The sequence below is a fragment of the Heterocephalus glaber genome, unplaced genomic scaffold, assembly GCF_053883595.1.
Source record: "Heterocephalus glaber isolate CG9 unplaced genomic scaffold, H.glaber_assembly_v1.0 deba00001662, whole genome shotgun sequence".
NCBI classification, from domain to species: domain Eukaryota; kingdom Metazoa; phylum Chordata; class Mammalia; order Rodentia; family Bathyergidae; genus Heterocephalus; species Heterocephalus glaber.
In genome coordinates, this window is record NW_028258403.1 from 12,561,646 (window position 1) to 12,567,645 (window position 6,000).

Sequence of the window (6,000 nt, forward strand, 5' to 3'; positions counted from 1 at the left end):
TCAGAAAAAAAAAAAAAAAAAAGGGAGGAAGGAGGGAAGGAAAGGAAAAGAGATTTAAAAAAAAAAAGGTGAAGAAAAAAATGAAATAGAGCTTTTACAAATGCGGAAGGGAAAAAGACCTGCAGTGGGAACAAAAAAAAAAGAATTAAGATGTTTTATATACATGTCCAAGTCCCCTGTGATAAATGTAAACATTATGTAGTGGAAACATGTAGTAGGAAAAAAAAGAAAATGCATTTTTCAGATAATGAAGAAAAAAAAAAAAGCACACTTGGCCTAGAATTTAGCTTTATTTTTGACCACTTGGAGTCCGACCGAAGGGCTTTCCTTGGCAGACACTCTTCTCACTTCCAGCCAGACATCTAGCTAGCCTCTTCATTCTGCAAGTATAGCTCTCTGGAATAACTCCATATTACTCTGCCTTCTGGCTGTCACTGCCATGGCCCACACATGCAACAGAATGAACATGCTATCTATTGTTATGTCAACCCAGATTTGGTTTGAGAAGCACTCTGTCATTAACTCACATTTCTGCAGCAAAAAATAAGCACATTCACATAAGATGGGATAAATAATGATTATAAATAGCAGTTGTATCAATTCAAGCCATAGTTTGCTGCCTAATTAATGAAGAATAAAGCTTTCCGGAGGCTTTTGGACTCTGGAATTAAGACTGAAGAATTTTGTAGTTGTATATCTGGTTTTTTCCCTTTCCTCCTAAAATATATATTTTTTGAAGTTTTGGTGTTTCAGTGGATAATTTCACTCTTCTAGTGATTTTACTTAAACATCCATATATTCTTCATATGGAAACCTTCAAGGCAGGCATGGTGGTACCCTCCTTAATTCCAGTACTACAGAGGCTGAGGCAGGCAGACCGCCATGAGTTTGAGGCCAGCCTGGACTGCATAGTGAGTTCAAGGCTACCTCAAACTACAAAGTGAGACCCTGTCTCAAAAAAAAGAAAAGAAAATGCAACAGTAAAGGATATCAACACTGTTGTTGTTGTTTGTTGTTGTTATTACCCAGAGAACCATTACTTGGGAAATACTGGAAAACATACACAAAATATTTTTAGTAAAACTGGCACAATATTATTTTAATAGAAAAGTATATATACAGCTTTAAATATTATCACCTCTCCCAAGTTTTTCTTTTGTATCACACAACCAGCTCTAATTTCTTAGGCAGATAATATAGTGCTTTAATATTGCCTATTACATATCTTCTCTAAAAACCTTTTAAGTTGTTATGATTTCTTTTAAAGTCCAAGATTGATGGTATATACATGGTACAATTTTAATTTGCTGCTTATTTGCTCAGAATTCTAATTTCTTATTTGAGTCTTACTATAGATACATGTTTGACTTCATGTTTATATTTATACTTTCAGTAATATTCTATCTGATCTTGTAACCCATGCTGTCACTAGATTCAGGTTAAAAAGTTTTGAAAACAAAGTAGTTTTGCTTATGATAAACATCTGAATGGTAAAGTCTACTAAGCAATGACAAAAATTGTTCTTCCACACTGTATCTACATTAAAACTATGAATCAGAAGGTAGCTAAGAGTAAACATAAAGATCGGTCCCCTTTTCTACCCTTCCAAAAGACCAGAGTTGCTGAAATGAGAAAATTTTATACCAGCAAAATGCAGGAAAAAAGCCACACCCCTATTCTAGCATTACACATCTAGGAAGAAGCAGCATTTATGGATCCTGCATTATCTAATAGAATTAAAATAGATGCCCAGTGGCACATGCCTGTAATCCCAGCACACAGGAGGCTAAGGCAGTAGTACTACACAGTGAGTTCAAGGCCAGCCTAAAATATACAGCTAGATCTTGTCTCAAACAAAACAAAAAAAGAATTAAAATAGAATTTAACCTATTTCCTCCTACAAAGGATTTCATGATTAAGCATTTAGAGTTCTAGTTGAGGGATCCACCACTTTTTTCAATGAAGGATCAAAGAGTACTTTAGGTTTTGTAGGGAATACAGCTCTATCACAACTATTCATAAACAATATATAAACAGCCATAAACAAAACATAACCAAACGAGCCTTGCGGTGTCCCAGTAAAACTGTCTACAAAAACTGCCAGCAGGATGGATTTGATCCACAGGCTGTAGATGGTTAACTTCTGTTTTAATCAGCACTTCTCACTAGAAGGCCAGAGATTTAGCTTAGTGGCCCATCCCTGCCTCGTAAGTACAAGGTCCTGAGTTCGATCCCCGCTACCAAAAAAATTAAAAAAAAAACACTTCACACTAGAACTAGATAATGGATTCAATGAAAAAACTAGGAGTTATTACTAATTCCTTGGGCCCCTGTAAAATCACTTCTTAAGTGAAACCTATAACAATTTCTCCACATCTCCTTAAAATGGAGAAGTGCTTTTTTTTTTTTTTAAGGGAACTATGGTCCCATTAAAGAATTGTTTAAACTCTCCAATTCTGTGAGATAATTAATAAACACAAGACTCAATATTTTTTTAAAAAAATGAATATACCATTGGAATAAAAGAATTTTATAATTAAAAAAAATTTAGACTTTAACCTCTTATTTTATTCATAATTAAGGTACTTCAATCCCTTTTTTGAAATAAATTTGGAAAGAAGGAAAAAAAAAGTGCACTGGGTAAAGACAAGTAAAGAAATAATTTTTCTGTACAGAATATATTTATTAATTTCATGTAGTTAGTTTTGGTTAAAAATTTAAAAGGTATTTTGGAAGTATATATTTTTGTGTCACTAAAGTAAAATAATGAGCAAAGAAAAAGGAAAAGCGACTTACTCTAAGATCTACAAATAGTAGTAAAAAAGCTTAAGCTAGAATTCTGGTCTTCCTATGTCCAGGGGTCTTTTCCTATTTTATTTCCTTTTTAAGTAAATAGGTGCATCCTAAAGAACTACAAATCCAACCTCCAGTATTCGCCAACTGTCACCATTCTTATCCATTTTATTAAAGAAAAAAAGTCCATAGTTTAAAAACGTTTAAATAAAATCAATTTCTCAAAGACATACTTTTTAAAAGGTTTGGAAAATGAAACAATTTTCCTCACCCAAGTCTTCTAATGCCCAATTCTGATGACACTTCTGCTTTCCCTAACCTTCGATAATCTCCCAGAAGGTATTTTTTTTCAAAGTTCTTGACTGAACTTGTAGGTCCCTTTTTTTCTTCCTTAAACTTTTAACGACTCCTTCAGGCTGTAAGTTCCGTAAGGGAACCATGTATGCACATAAAAAGTGCTAAATATTTGTTGAATAAATGAATCCATATAACAACATATAATTATGGCCTTTAAGGAAGGCGCTCAGACCATCTGACTTTTATCTGACTTGACAGTTCAAATTATCTTAACTTGCCAGACGTATGCATTATTGTGATTAATAAGTACCACAAAGCGCTTTATGGTCTTTCCAAAGATGTATAAATCACTTGAAACGACGTTGTGCTGGCTGGCAGTAGAGCAAAAGAAATGTTTTCTTATACTAAGCAAATGCCACAACCAGCAAGGCCTTTGGTTCCCTGAGAGGAGACTGGAAATAGTACTCCACACGGAAGGCAGTATTTACCCCCTCTGCACCGCTCCTTCTGGAAATTCGTCTCAGGACGGCCTGCAGGAATGTCCCCAGAAGCCCAGGAGGGCTGACTGCGCCGCGGGGAGGTCCGGGGAGCAGCGCGGGCGCGGCGAGCTGCGACCTCCCGACCCTCCCCACACGCCCGGCCAGCGTCCCGGCTGCACTCGGTCCACGCCTACCTGTTGTGCTGGGGGAAGCCAGACTTTCTCAGAGCCCGCGGGAAGTACGGCTCGCACCGGCCACCGGCCGGCCCCGTGCCCTCGTCAGCACCCCTGAAGCCGGCTCTGGCTCCGTGGGCCACGACACCAAACCCCTCCACCAGTCCCCGAAAGCGGAGTCCCGGCGTCCTCAGCGACACACTGCTGCCGCGACCACACCGGGACCCCAGAGCTGCTCCTGAAACCGTGAGGACCCGGTGCGCTGTCCCTCAAGGCTGGCAGGGCGACACCGCCCCCTCGCGTCCCCTGTCCCAGGATCCCCGACAGCTTGCCTTCAGGGATCTCTCTAGACTCAGTACCTGAGTGGGTCCCGCCACGTTACAGGTTCCTCCGCAAAGGAGGTCAGCACTTGGTCTCGCGGGCGGCGGCGACTGCGAGGCTGCGAGACAGGCGGGAGGGGCGGGTGGGGCGGGGCCGGAAAGCTCTCCTTGGGGAGCGGAGGCGGCTGGCGATAGGGAGCGCGCCCAGGGCCGCGCCGCAGGTCCGAAGCCCCGACAGCCGGCCGTCGAGCCATCGAGCGCCCACTGTGGCAGGCGTGACTGCTCCACCACCGAAAGAACGATGGAGGCGCCTGAGGCCCAAGTTGAGTCTAGGACAGTGGCTTTGCAGTCCGGAGATTCCGGCCACAACTATTTTTGGCTGTTTGTATAGCCAGCCAGAATCCGTGGGTACAACACTAGGGCATCTGAAGGCAAGGACACAGCTGGAGCCTGGAGAAATTCAGGCCGGACCAGTGCTGTGGGTTTACATGGTGAAATGTTCCGCGTGGAATGGACCCTACAGAGGCTTGACTCTGGGGACTGAAGTAAAATGACTTGCCCAAGGTCACACACTGAGTGGATGGCCAAACTGGGACTAACAACCTCTAGGCCCTGAGTCATGTCCGTTTTCCCACTTTTCAGTTTTTATTTTGAAACAATCTCGAGGTCACACAAACGTTGCAAATACAGTACAAAGAACATTTGTTTCCTGAACCCTTTGAGATTTAAGTTGTTGTTACCAAGCCACACGGTCCCTAAGCACCTTTTATATAATCACAATAATCAGAATCATAATCAGAATAAAATTATTTATCTGATACATTATGTTTTGTCAGTTGTCACGATAATGTTCTTTATGGTAAAAAAAAAATTCAATTCTGAATCAAGCGTTTTATTTGCCACCTATCTTTAATTGACTTCAATCTGGAACACTTTTCAGTCTTTGTTTGAATTTTATGTCCTTGACAGTTTGGAGAATCCTGCTCAAACCTACAATCCTCCTGCCTCAGCCTCCCAAAGTGCTGGAATTACGTGTGTGTGTGCCACTACGCCTGGCCTTGGCCAATTATTCTTACAGAATGGCCTGCACTTGGGGTCTGTCTTGATATTCACTCCTATTAGATTTAGGATAGATATCTTTGCTAGGACTCTCACAGAAGTGATAGGGTGTTCTTTTCATCACATCCTATCAGGTGGCACAATTTAATTTCTCTCATAATTGATGTTTATCTTAATAAGGTGGTGCCTGCCAGGCTTTTCCACCGTCAAGTTACTTTCTAAACCTTTATAATGAATGTGTGTTTGGGGCCAGGGAGATTCTTTGAAGCTACCTTGTTTCAAGGTATTTTGTAAATAATCTTGTTTCTCATCAAACTTACAATTAACATATTTGTATCAGTATATATTCAGAGTTTCCTATTTCATCAAATAGATTATAATATGTTTTTATCATTATTATTTTATTATTATTTTTTTGGTACCGGGGATCGAACTCAGGTCCTTGTGCTTGTGAGGCAGGTGACACTGAGCTAAATCCCCGGCCCTCTATCATTATACATTTTGATGCTCAAGTTGTTTTAAATTTGGTCAATAGGAGATTCATTCATTCTGGCTTCTCTGCATGTGTGTGTTTAAATTCTTTCCCAACATTTTATTGTAAAACATTTTAAAAATATGGAAAAATTTAGCTCAGTGGTTTCGCTGCCTGCTGCACAAGCGCAAGGACCCGAATTCGATCCCCAGTACCAAAAAAAAAAAAAAAAAAGTATTATATACCATATACCCATCATTGAGATTCTACATTAACATTTTACTATTCTGAGCCCTTTAGACATCTTTAAACGTCATTCTTTGAGCATTCCCTTGTTTTTTCGCTGAACAAGATACTACAGGCTCATCTTGCCCCAGCCTAGATGCAGCCACTTCTCCAGAAGTCCG

At 40.3% G+C, this 6,000-nt stretch overlaps 1 protein-coding gene across 15 annotated transcripts in view; it reads right to left on the minus strand.

The window, feature by feature from the left end:
* Heatr5a (HEAT repeat containing 5A) overlaps positions 1-4,240 on the minus strand; it is a 120,260-nt gene extending 116,020 nt beyond the window's left edge. For 7 of the 15 annotated variants that reach the window (XR_002389104.2, XR_002389105.2, XM_021243828.2 and 4 more), the window contains exon 1: positions 4,102-4,240. The gene's annotated coding sequence lies outside the window, so the exon portion shown is untranslated. Of the gene's footprint in view, positions 1-3,578; positions 3,737-3,763; positions 4,068-4,101 lie in introns of those variants that run through there. The other 8 variants (XM_021243827.2, XM_021243826.2, XM_087197249.1 and 5 more) reach the window with 5 other exon arrangements.
* Positions 4,241-6,000: the final 1,760 nt, after the last annotated feature.